Source organism: Sprattus sprattus (assembly GCF_963457725.1).
Source record: "Sprattus sprattus genome assembly, chromosome: 14".
Classification (NCBI taxonomy): domain Eukaryota; kingdom Metazoa; phylum Chordata; class Actinopteri; order Clupeiformes; family Clupeidae; genus Sprattus; species Sprattus sprattus.
Genome location: NC_137912.1, coordinates 18,214,607 through 18,228,058, shown reverse-complemented (window position 1 = coordinate 18,228,058; position 13,452 = coordinate 18,214,607). Strand labels below are relative to the sequence as shown.

The 13,452-nt window shown below is 45.7% G+C and overlaps 1 protein-coding gene across 3 annotated transcripts in view; it reads right to left on the bottom strand.

The window, feature by feature from the left end:
- The window catches only part of cald1a (caldesmon 1a), a 56,317-nt gene extending 45,757 nt beyond the window's left edge, over positions 1-10,560 (bottom strand). For 2 of the 3 annotated variants that reach the window (XM_080850922.1, XM_080850924.1), the window contains exons 1-2: positions 10,427-10,560; positions 6,772-6,859 (exon numbers count right to left, since the gene is read on the bottom strand). The gene's annotated coding sequence lies outside the window, so the exon portion shown is untranslated. The remainder of the gene's footprint in view (positions 1-6,771; positions 6,860-10,426) is intronic. The other variant, XM_080850921.1, reaches the window with a different exon arrangement.
- Positions 10,561-13,452: the final 2,892 nt, after the last annotated feature.

The window sequence follows — 13,452 nt, the reverse complement described above, 5'->3', positions numbered from 1 at the left end:
GTGGTGAGACTCACTCCCAAAATAACATACGGGATGACTGGTTAAGGCTTGTCGGCTGTCATCGCACCCAGAGAAAGCAGAACGCTTCCTGGGCCATTAACACCCAGTGTGCGTGGATCACTGCCTCTCCTGAGCCGAGTGCCAAGTGTTGAGTCTCACCCACCAGGGTTGCCCAGGCCATAGCAGAAAGAAAGGAGAATCTTCCAGAAGCTTAAAGGGGCATTATGGAGTTTTTATGTGTAAAGCTACCGAGCTAACTAGCCAAGGGCCAGCAGACTCACACTTGACTTGCACCGCGACCAATAGCACAGCGGGCGCAAACATTTTCACCAGGTTTCATGGTGAAGTGTGTTCACTTAGTAGACAGTTGTGGCTTTCAATGCATTTATAAATATGAACCTAAAGTTGAACCTCTTAGGCATTCTCTTTCTCTTCCATTCTTTCTCTCCAAGGTCCTTCTGAATCCCACTCTTTTTCTATATATTTGTCTCTGAACCTCTTTTTCTTGTCTTTCTCTCTCTCTGCGGCGGTCTCTAGCTCTCTCCTTCTCTCTCCCTCTCTTCTCCTCCCTCTACCTCCCCCAGCCCCCCCCCCCCCCCCCCCCCCCCCCCGTCTCAGAAGAACACATTCCTTCAGGAGTGGGGATAGCTTACAGGAGCCTCCAAGCTCACGGTTGCCCTAGCACATCTCATTTTTTGTGCATATTTCTGCTGGCTGTTATTATCAGTGTGGCAGCAAGCCAATCTCCTCCAGTGTGGCTTGAGCCCTCACCCAAACTTCTAGGGCAGGAGGAGAAGGAGGAGGAAGAGATGGACAGACAGAGAAAGAGAGAGAAAGAGAGAGAGAGAGAGACTTTTTGCAAGTTGTATTCTTTTTACACTTTGGCAAAAATGTTTTGCATTACGGTCATGTTAATACAACCCCTTTGAGAGAGAGGACGGCCATGTTAATACGACCCCTTTGAGAGAGAGAATGATTTCACCTCGGTAAATTCTGTGGCTTATTTGTGAGACATCATATAGTGTATAGCAACATCTATAGTGCTTTGCTGCCTAGCGACCAAAAAGTTATAAATCACTTCCCTTGGGTTAAGACTTTCTAGTAAACAAAGAATACCTGTGGCCATTTTGGCTTAAGTCAAGTAAGCACACTCACTAAGAACACACTGCTCGTATGAGTGATGTGTACATGTCTAGACCCTTTTGTCTATCAGGAAACTGAGGACTTTCCTGCCAAGAAATCCTCAAGAAACCAAATGTCCTCATCTTTCTCATATACTGACATGGATGAGTTTGACAACTTTATAACAGAGCCTTGTTTAGTCTTTCTTTCTTTTTTTCTTTTTTCTTTTCTTACAGATTTTGATGACCAATTGCACAATTCAGTTGCAAAGTTTATCATTTTACAGAAGTGTAAATGTTGTATGTAAAATAATTGCTATGACTTATTTGCCTTCCCATGGCTGAGTGTTGTTATATAACGGTCTTAATGCACATTTTTAGTGCTGGAGCCGTAATTAATAACAGCTTGAACAACTAATATGTGGTATTTTTATGGTATAATACAGACATTTATTGGCCACCAGAACCTTAGCCAAGCATGAAATTGTACATAATTGAGGAGTGTGTGCTATGTAAGAGATCCCAGGTTGCCCTAAGGGGGCTCTCTCTCTTTCTCCTGTTTTAGCTAATGGCTAAAGTGGAAATAAGTTTAGCCCACAAAGCCCCTGCACGACGAACGCTATTCCAAAAATAAAGAGAAAGAGCGAGGGAGACTGAATGAGAGTAAGAGAGAAAAAAGAGAGAGAGAGAACCTACACTGGCCCCCTAAGAGATGTACCCAGAAGACGACAGGCATCTACCTTTCCATGCGCGGCTGTTCCACCTGTGACATCTCACCTCTGCTGCGCACAAATGGCCTTTCACTGGACCGTGGTGTTTACACAGGGCCTGACTGACTGGGGTTTCATTTCCAATAGGGCTTGAACTCCTTTAAGTAGTGAGTGAGTGTGTGTGTGTGTGTGTGTGTGTGTGTGTGCCAGTGTGTGTACATAAGTGAGTGTGTGTCTGTGTGTGTGTGTGTGTGTGTGTGTGTGTGTGTCTGTGTGTGTGGTTGGTGGTATACCATTACTGCCCATTAAATCTAACCTGAACTAATAGGGGATCATTATAACCCAGGTGGTCTGGCTGGGGCTGGGGCTGGGGTAAGGATAGGAGGGGGTGGGGGGCTGGGGGGGGGGGGGGGGGGGGGTGTTGTCACGGTGAACAGGCACCCTCTGCACCCCACAAGCCATCGCTGCCAGGCTGACATGGCCAGTGAAAGCGTCTGTTGTTCTTATTCTAATGCAGCCGTTGTTTGTCTGTGTTCTCTTAAGTTCTTAAGAAATATAATTAGCCTAACAGGTTAAGATACTTTACTACTCAGACTGCCACTTTGACTTTGACAGCATATTACACTCACACACAATGAAGAAAAGAACCATGCACAAAATAAACAATCACAAAATAAACCTGGCTAATTCTGATGGCTTCAAGCATGCGTGACTGCAAGTACACACATTTGATAAGTCCCCCCCAAGCCATAACAACACTCACGCTGACACACACATGCACACACACAAACAAAGTCTTCAATGCAGCCTCTATACAGTGGTGGCTGCTCCATTCTCCTGTCAAGTCACACTTTATAGTGTGTTCATGTGGGTACATGAACTAACAGCAAACAGCAGCAGTAATGTAATGCTAATTACTGCCTTTAACGACCTGCTAGCGCCAGCTAGCTGTTGTGCTGTGGGCAGAACAAACAAGCAGGTTGGCACTCTGGCTGGTCCTGTCATTGTTTAGAGGCACGCGCTTCTGGTGTGACAGACGGTTATAACATGGCTGGCAAGCCTGGCGTCTTGTGCCAGTGACACTGATCTCCATATGCCAGGCCATCTCTGTTGAGCCCATAGGACTGTGTGTGTGTGTGTGTGTGTGTGTGTGTGTGTGTGTGTGTGTGTGTGTGTGTGTGTGTGTGTGTAAATAGTGAAAGGAGTGATGGAGGACAGATCATAAGACAATATTGAACCTTTTCAGAAAGAACTGCATGTGTATGTGTGTATAAGTGATTCATAAAGTGATTTACAATGCTTCATCACCATTCATACTGAATGTCTGACTTCAGCAGATAAAGGTGTGTGTGTGTGTGTGTGTGTGTGTGTGTGTGTGTGTGTGTGTGTGTGTGTGTGTGTGTCTGTGTGCGTGTGTGTGTGTGCGTGTAACCACACCACTCTAGTGAAACTGACAGAAGACACCACAGTAGAGTGCTGAACCTGCCTGTATTTGAGAGTCAAATTAAGCGATGAGCTACCAGCCAGACTTATGGCTATTTGAATGTACCGTGAATATACCGTGCCTCCAAATCTATGATCACACCCCAACACACACACACACACACACACGAAGTCCAACACCATCATTACCTGGGTAGTGTGCTCATGTTTCGTGCATCTGCCATGTCAGCTCAGTGATCTCCACATTAAGGCTGATTCAATTTACAACCCCCATATCTTCCTACAACCGAAATACTCCCGCCCACTTGCCTTAATGAGGCAGTAATACGCAAAGTGGAATGAAGAAAAAAAGACGTTCATGCTAGCCTTGCCTCACTGCAAATGCATTCACTAACACGAACATGTGTATATGAATTGCATCAGCAGAGAGGGTCTAAATCAGCATTAGAACCCTGCTTTAAAGCAGTTAGTGCTGCTAGTTCAACAGGATTGGAAGCACACTAACACACTCAAGCTAACACACACCCAGAATGAGGTGCTGTGCAGGACTGGAAATATACACACCAAATTGTCCCCAGGACAGAGAGAGAGAGAGAGAGATAGAGAGAGTGAGAGAGAGAGAGAGAACGAGAGAAATAGAGAGAGGGAGAAAGAGAGAGAGAGATTTGTGATTTACATTTAGATAACTAACTCTGATAGAGCACTCCTTCAGAAGCAGATGTGCGTGTCTGACTAACTAACAGTCTCCCTGTTGACCAGTAATGTGAATGACATAATGTAGTTCTCCTACAGTCCGGACTGACTCAGTCAGACTTTTCAAGTCCAAACACTCCCTATCTGTCTTAAAGTCTTAATGAACAAGTGATTCATTAAGACACTCACAATGATTCATCTCCATTTATATTGCATACCAAGGTGTTTTATGTGAAGCGTGTGTCTGTCTCTCTCTCTCTCTCTCTCTCTCTCTCTCTCTCTCTCTCTCTCTCTGTGTGTGTGTGAAATTGTATAAAAGAAAGTGGTAGGGGCCAGCCAGACTGAGAGAAAGGTGCTGTATTTAGACATTTCTTCAGAGCACACTTCCTTACCTGGGATGGTTCGTTGCAACCCATACAAGCTAAGTATACGCTAATCACTGGCGTCAAGAGCCCCCCCTCTTCAGACCCCCTCCCTCCTCATCATTATTTACTCTTGGAAAATCACAGGCAATCGTCTCGGTGAATATACAAACATGACCTGGTGGCTGAGCTCGCCCTCTGACCTCCTCCACTACTGACCTGTGCATTTCTCACTAGTCTGAGAAGTTCAGGTCACCTCAACGTCACCAATCAACTACCTGACCTGTAATACCAGCCCCCCGGTTCCCTCCAGGATCAATACAGCATCTATATATTGACTGGAGGTTCATTTGGAATTCGTTCATCATGTGATATAAACTAAACTTTCACTGTGAAATGTAATCCATTACGCACACAGTCGGCACCTCTCCAATCAATCAGTGTAACTGCAGCCTTTCATTACCTGGACTATGCCCCCCTGACCTGATGAACAAAACCCTAAGTTGCCTATGGTTCACTCTCTCCGGCTCTTCCTCTTACCTACTAAAGACACTGCTCTCAAGCTCACACCTCCGTGCAGAGGTCCCCTCCATTGTGTAGTCTGCTCAGGGCAGACACACCAATCTCCTCTCGCAGCAGCGACACGAGTTCCTGCCTAATTCCTTGTTGTGCTAAGGATGCACTGCCAACCAAATAAATAGGTTTAGCACAAGCATCTGCAACAGGAAGCCTGCTAGCTAAGTTAAACTCACAAGCAAAGGGAGCAACAAGGCGAGAAAGCACAAAGACGCCCAGCAAGCTCTGTAAGAGGAACAAAGGAGCTGCCAGTTTCCTCCAACATCGGACCACAGCACAGCACTGAGTGCAACCAGCCTCAGAACCACAAACTCTTTCAAGCCTGGCTCATCACGATTAATCGAGCCGCCAGAACAACATGCTAGCAAGGACTGGTAACATAACTGGGCCTACATAGCTAGCGTAGCATAATCACTTCATGGCTAAGCATAGGACTAAGCATTACTTTTGTCAATTGGTTTTCAAGGCTTTGCCACACCGCTAAACTGATGTACACTTTGAATTGGCCTTAAACATAGCCACACACACAGGGAGAAAACACAAAAGTTCCTGCGTAACATGATGTTTCGTTCTGACCCAACACGTGTGTTAACGACCGTGCACATACGTGCAAGTGGGACACTTAATGTGCGCACACTGGAGGCACTCAAACACAAATTTAAGCACAACTGTACCCACATTTATTTGGCACAAGGTCAGGTAGCTACATTAATTAGTGCCGTCCGTGTGGGAGTGGTGCCTATCGTACCTACACTATCTATCTGGCATGACTTGTCTAGCCTCTCCTGTCTCACATGAATTGGAGAATTGCAAAGCTGGATATAAAGCAAGCAACCTGAATCTCTCTGAGTTCTGTTGCTTACCCATGTTTGTTTAGCACTGTGGAGCCAGAGAGAGTGTCAGGGAGGAGAAGGAATGTAGCGCTCTCTCCCTCTCCTCTCTCTCTCTTTCCTCTCTTATCAAGCTCTCCTCTCCTGTGTGTCTCTCTTTCACTCTCTCTCCTGTCTTTCTCTCTCCCTCTTTCTCTCTCTCTCTTCTGTCTCTCTCCTCTCCTCCTGTATGTCTCTCTCCTCCAGTATTTTTCTCTCTCCTTCTCTCTTTCTCTCGGTCTCTCTCTCGGTCTCTCTCTCTCCTCTCCTCCTGAGTGGAGGCTAGGGGCATGTGATCCCTCTGGGAGAAAACACAGAGCAAATGGGCTCACGAAGACATTTCCTGTGCTTGTTTTATCAGATGAGGCGATGCCTGGCGGCCATGAGAAGGCTCCTCTGTCCAGCGCCACACTCCCCAAACGCCCCCCCCCACACACACACACACAAACACACACACACACACACACTCACCAAAAACCCTGAGTAATGACTGTAGCCCTGCGTTGTGACACTTTTGGATGACGACATAAAAGTTTGAGCTTGGGGGGTTAGCAGATGAACATTGGTGTATGACACTCTATAGACACAAAACACACACAGACACACACACTTGCTCCCTTGTTGGGCCTCTCTGAGGCTTAGAGGACTGGGGGTGGCCTGTGAGTCCAACTCAAAACCTAAAGAGTCACAGGTTTCAATTGACAATTTCTTTCTCATAACACCATTAACCCCCCCACTCTGAGCAGCCCATCCCAGAGCACGTGTCAGGAGAGCAATCAGGCAATTACCACGGCAGGCCGAAGAGCCTGCCTGCCCGCCCACCTGACTTCAAACGGGGCCCCGCGTCTGTGAGAGATTACGAAGAATAACATGTGCCAGTCAATGTGTCAGGTCTTCGGAGCTTAACCACGGCACAGAACGACGCACCCGCTCATAAAGTGAGAGTATTTTTCATCACTCCTGAGGAACAAAAAATGAAAAAAAAAAATCCACAGACCTCCACAGCAGGCTGAGATCAGAGGAATATGAGCTCTGGCCTGGCTTTAGTGTTCTAGCGTCTGACTTTTCCACTGCAAAAAACCTGCCTGGTTTAAAGTGAACCAAAAAAAAAACGAATGAAGAACAACAAACAGAAATATGAAGTCAGATTACAAAATGGGTTCCTGCCATTGGAGAGTTTCCTTTCTGTGAGAGAGAGCGAGGGAAAGAAAGGGAGAGAGAGAGAGTAGCATGGAATTCTAGATTTATACATCGCTAACAAAACATCTGTATGCCACTTATTGCATATTTGCGTGGACCTAAATAAACAAAATCTCCAGTTTCGCGCCGTCCTTACTTCATGGCTAAGGCATGCCGGACTTTGCCATTTCGGCTCAGTAGTCACCGGCAACGAGCTCAGCAGAAGAGCTCCGGTGCCTCCAAAGAAGGCTCTGGGCTTGCGGAGTTACACAGCCAAACCGGGTCGTGTGGTTCTGGACACAGCACATTCAAATTACATGCTATAAAATTCAAAGCAGAAGGAGGGAGAGAGCAGTGGAAAGGAAAGGAGAGGAGAGAGAGTGGGAAGGAGAGAGAGAGCAGCGGAGCTGCCGTACGGCTGAGTCTCTCTCTGGGGCGAACGGGCCTCTGAGGTTAGCCTCGCCTCCTCTCTCCTGTCAATCACTCTAACTTGAAGTTAATTGAACATTTCATAACACGGCCCTCAGAATAAACAAGACACTCTTTTTCTTCTTCCATGGCCACCATCTTGCCAGCCCCCAGACCTCTTGCTGAAAAGCCGGAGGGGGAGGTGTGTGTGTGTGTGTGTGTGTGTGTGTGTGTGTGTGTGTGTGTGTGTGTGTGTGTGTGTGGGTGTGTGGGTGTGTGTGGGTGTGTCTATTTGCTCTGGTGCTCCCAGGCCTCAGTTCAAAGATGTCGTCTTTGGCATCGCGGGTATTTCCAAGGGCTCTTCTAACCACGGAAATTCCACTCAAGTATTGGTTGATGGTAGCGCAGTAGTGTGTGTGTGTGTGTGTGTGTGTGTGTGTGTGTGTGTGTGTGTGTGTGTGTGTGTGTGTGTGTGTGTGTGTGTGTGTGTGTGTGTGTGTGTGTGTGTGTGCATGTATGGGTTCTGGTGAAGCCATACAGCAGTAAGGCTGTTAACATCTGACACTAAAACAGATGTGGTCCGAATCTGGTGGGAATTTGGTGCATATCAAGGCCAGGTCCATACCTGAATCCACTACTCCCTGGCTCTCTGGGTGTTCTCCTGCTTGTAGGCCTCTATGCTTTTGACCTGACTCAGGATCCTGAGGAGGATGAGTATCGAAGCCCAATGGCCCATACTGATACCTGAGTCCATGTATACACTTATATATATATATCTATATTTTCTCTGCTCTTTCTCCTTTCCTCTGCTTTTTCCCCCATTTGCTTTGAATTTTATAGTACATTCTCCAGTGCTTCACCTTTACTGTAACTATTAGGGTGTTGGTGCAGCTTCTCCTCCCAACTCCACTCTGGATACCTCATACCCCACCTACTCCTTCGAGTCAGTGGGAGCTGTAGGTCCAGTCTGAAAGGCTTGAACCACCCCACGGCAACTCCTGCCCCCACCCTGATCTGACAACCACTGGGCTCCAGCGAGAAGGCCGTCAGAGTCCGGAAGCAGAGGGCAGTGTTTCCTACATCCTGCAACTGCCTTCTCGAACATGCACACAGACTCACACACACTTGCGCGCACACACACCACATACACAGACTTCAAAACCAAAACATTGAAAAAGGGGGTAAAAAAAAAGAAGACGAGAGGGGGAGAAGAAAAAAAAGAGAAAAGGGGGGGAGTAAAAAAAAAAAAAAAACCCTACCCTGTTATGCATTCCAAAGGCTATTCCAATCATCAGTCACTAAGTTCAATCTGTTCCTTATAAGGTCGGGGCATTCCCCTCATATTTTCACAACACTGAGGCACTATCAGATACGGTTTCATGGCCAATTACTGGGGCTGTCTAACTCCGATCGCTCCGAGCTCCCTCTCCTACTGTCTACTCGGCCCCTATTCAATACCTGCTCTGTCATCTAATACCAGAACGGGCCGCCGCGCAAGCTGTGCATCGGCGCTGGAACCACATGCCTCAAGGTGCTATGCCAGAACGGGGGACAGTTCATCACAATTTCTTTGATCTACTGTTACATGCCATGACTGTGTTTTTTTTTGTCTATTTTGGTCATGGGGTGAAACAACTGTGATTTTGGTTGATTTTGTTGGTTAGTTTTATGAGACAGGCTCAGAAGGAGACAAGATGATAGGGAGATGGGAGGGGGACAGAAAGAGAGGGATTGACAGTGTGTGTGTCTGTGTGTGTCTGTGTGTGTGTGTGTGTGTGTGTGTGAGAGAGAGAGACAGACAGACAAACAGACAAAGGGAGAGAGAGAGAGAGAGAGAGAGAGAGAGAGAGAGAGAGACTACATTTATTTAGTCACTGAAAGCCTCTTACAGCAGAGCCAAAGAAAACCAGACTGGGGCCTTCGCGTGGTGATTAATGATATCACTGACCGTTGCTGTTTTAATACCTCACGTTGCCTTAAAGACCCTGTGTGGCTGGTCCCGCGAAACCTTGGCTGCCGGGATGAGAGCTGGCGTCGGTCAATCCGTTGGCTACCTTTTACCCAATACTGAAGCGCGCGGCACAGCGCACCAGACAGAATTAATTTACCAAAGCTGCCCCCCCCCCCCCCCCCCTCCCACACACACGCACCAACTCTTCCTTCACGATCCCACAACAGAGAGAGATTAAACTGTGTAAGTATGTCACTGGCTGGCGACCACTCACCGCAAATATTTTGGGAACCGAGCGAGGGGAGACAACCGAGCCAGAACCAACACCATATCCAGTTAGAAGATGCTACTGAAGCTCATTTTACTAATGTCATGACGCTGCCAGAACTGTTGAATGGCGTTAAGGGTTCACTTCACACACACACACACACACACACACACACACACACACACACACACACAGGATATCTTCAAAAAAGGATAGGTCATGAGTAGGGCATTACAGTATTCGTCAAACTACTGAATAGGTATGCATCGTACACTGGAACAACACATATACCAGTCGCTTGAGTATCACATTAGGAAGGTAAGCAAGTGTTCAAACATAGAAAGGCTTCAAGAGGCTTTGGGGAGTTTTGCTGAGATCTAATGTCTACAGGACGGGAGCAGTGCACGCCCCTGCCCGTACTTGTTCGATAAGAATCTGGACAGGGAAAGACGAGGGTACACTCCTCGGGACAAGAAATTCCACGACCGACAGATATGTTGGTTCAGGATAAAGACAGTGGCATAGGATATTGCGCAAAGCCAACTATTTCAAGTTATTGAGTTACCGTTATTACATGTCTTGAGTGGATCACAATTTTCGAACAACACCGAACCATATATTTTTTTTAAGATTAAAATTGCAGCCAGGATGCAAAAGGAATGCCCATTATCATAATAAGACGATCGACTTTTTCTAACTATATAACTGCCATTCAAATAGCAGTGCAACTGGCTTAAATACGCAACAGTTTTAAAGTAGGTACGAGACATAGGCGAGTACACCATTCATCAAAGTTGTTATCTAAAGTAGCGCAAACAGGGTCCATTACTTCAGCGAAACTCTTACCTGCAAAGATGACTGATAAAGTATTCTTTTAGGCGAGGTCGCAAATCAACAGATGAGCCAGACGAGTCGCTAACCAGCCCGGAGTCAGAGGTTGAAATACTACAGTGGCTATTCAATAACAGCACACAATGTTGTAAGCTCCTCCCTTTTTAAAAAATTATCGAGTACATCTCCTCAGTGTATGCAGCTGGCAACCTCTACGCATTGTCCTTTGTCTATTCCAAGCATCAGCCAATGGTTGCTTCAAAAAACGACAGTGCCCCCCCTCCCTCCCTCCACCATCCCCTCCACCATCCCTCTACCCCCGCCCCCCCCCCTCCACCATCACCACCACCATCCATCTACTCCCCCCCCCCCCCCCCAACCCCCCCACCCCAACACACACAGAAAAAGCATGTCTGGAATTTCTCCGACCAATTAAAGTAACCATCCATCAGATTGCAAAAAAAGAGGAACTACAAATACCAACACATTATAAGCTTTGAAAAGTCGAGAGAGCGGCCAAAACTCACTTGCAGAAATGCCCTTTTTTGGTTATCCTTCTCGGGGCCTCTGCAAGAAACTCTGCTGTCAGAAGCGATCATATGAAATGTTAATCTTGGCGAAAAGGGGCGCTGTCTGTTCAAACACTTAAAGGCAGGCGTAATACCTTATGAGAAATGAGAATACCTCCACTAAGCGATTCATGACAGGATTTAACTTACACAAGGTGTACAAAGTAACCCAATTCAATAAGAAATGGCAAACGTGCTTTGGAGTGTTCAAGTTACAGTGAAACTGTTTCTATTCATAAAGTGTCCCAAGGAAGAATGCCTCTCAGAGAGTTCAGCCCCAGTCATTTTTTTACTCTCATGGGGGGTTTTAATTGCCATGTCTATTGTATGTGTATAATTTCAACTTCCAGATTCTGCATTCAATTCATGTACAGGATATTGTTGTGTCTTGGTGGATTTGGTAAGGATTCCGATCCTGTGTATGCCAAAACAATAGAGCCAGTGTCCTGAATTACGAAACAGTACAGGGCACTGTTGTTCTTTGTTGTTCGTCTACCACTTAAAACAATGATCATTTGGATGACAATCAGCACAAAAGACAACTCTTCAGTGAATCAAATTAGTCAGGCAGAAGGATCTAGTACTTGTTAGGCATTCTCTTTCTATCTTCTTTAACTCTCTATCTCACATAATACATTAACAGCACATTGGACGTTTTTGGCCTTTGTAGTTCTGAACTGTGTGTGTCTGTTTGTAGGTGTGTGTGTGTGTGTGTGTGTGTGTGTGTGTGTGTGTGTGTGCAGTGGTGCCCCCACCAGCATGCAAAATATGCACAATATGTACCCTAGCGGGCTGACAGTTTTGTTTTGATTTGTTGCACACAAGGCAGTGGTGAACATGAAGCGTAATTGGAGTAAGGGAAATGTAAAATTGTGAAAGTAAATATTTCAAATACCAAAAAATTAGAAGAGTTTAATTGAACTTTGTCCTTGGAGCCTAACTCGCTGAGTTAGCATACTGATGCCCAGTCTGGACTTGGCAGATGTGGAGCTTCAACTTGAGCTGGAGCAACACAGCATCACTGCAGGGGACTGACTCTGATCATCTGTGCACCATCCTGAAAGAGACAATGCACATGTTCCCAAATATTTACACTATAACTGAAGTTCTACAGATGATGCCTGTGTCAACTGCCTCAGCAGAAAGGTCATTCAGCCGTTTGAGACATTTTAAGACATACCTGAGGATCAGTATGACATACATTGGCTTTAATAATATAATTGTCTTTAATGAGTATTAATAGAATTTGAAATCGATATGGAGAGAGTTTTGAGAGAGTATGGGGACAGGGACCATGAGAGTTAATCTTTCATTGTAAGGTAGGCCTAGTTTCATTCTTTTAAACCAGGGTTGGGTTAGGCCATTCTGTTGGTGCACGTAATGAGCTAGCGACCAAGAAACACATTTGCTTCAGTCTTTATCTGATCAACGTTTATTCTTTCCTTCAAATCGGTTTTGAAAATCCGTGGATGCTAGCCCAACGTCATTTGGTTCAGTGCTTGCAAGTTAGCTAGCTGGCATCGGAGTGATCTGAAATAGAACGAAATTTTTTTTTACAGAAGGTCTATGGCTGAGTTCATTAACTCAGAACTACAGCAAAATGTGTGGCAAACCATGTCTTGGCTGTAGTAGTCCTCAAACTACAATAAACTAGTTATATAATAAGTTTACGTTCCAACCGATTTCTTTTTAAATGTGGGTTGTTTCGCAGTGCAGTCACATTGTTCTGTGCTTCAGATGCTCTCATTCACTTCTGTTTACGAAAGGAGATGGTTTCTCTATGTTTACTGAAAATGAGCTGCTGACACTTAGGTTGTGCTTGGCATACTCTATAGTTGCAAAACTTTGTCTAGTGTGCATTTTAATGAACGAGAATCCTGTGGGTACCCCTGTGTGTGTATGTGTGTGCATGTGTACAATCATCATAATATAAGCAGGGACAATTATTACAGAAGTCTGGAAATCAAAGAAATCAGAAAGACAGAATGCAGTGTTTTTGAGGTTGTGTGTGTGTATGTATTTGGTATGAGCATGTGTGCGCGTCAGTGTCCTTGCATGTGTGTGTGCTGGGGTTGCAAGGTGGGAGGTCTTGGTCTTTGGTTATTGGTCTTTCTGTTCTCTTTGCAGACCTTGAGTAGTTTACCTTCAGGCAAAATCATAGTGAGCGGTAAAAGCTGATGTAAGCGATGGGACACGATGGTACAAACCTTTTTGATGCGTTTCTATGGTAATGCAACAGTTCTGGACACGGTGTGTTTACAAAGGGTCAAATGAGAGCTCGCCCCAGGAGGCCCTCGCCTGGGCTATATTTGCATCATGAGGTCAGATGTTTGTCTGTGTAATATGCCCTGGTTTACAGTAACGCCAGTAAAGAATGACCTCATATTGGCACAATTATCGATGAAAGCTTTTGAACATATTTGGTCATTGGCTACTGTTAGGGTATGTTGCCTTAGGCTGACTTGTACTGTG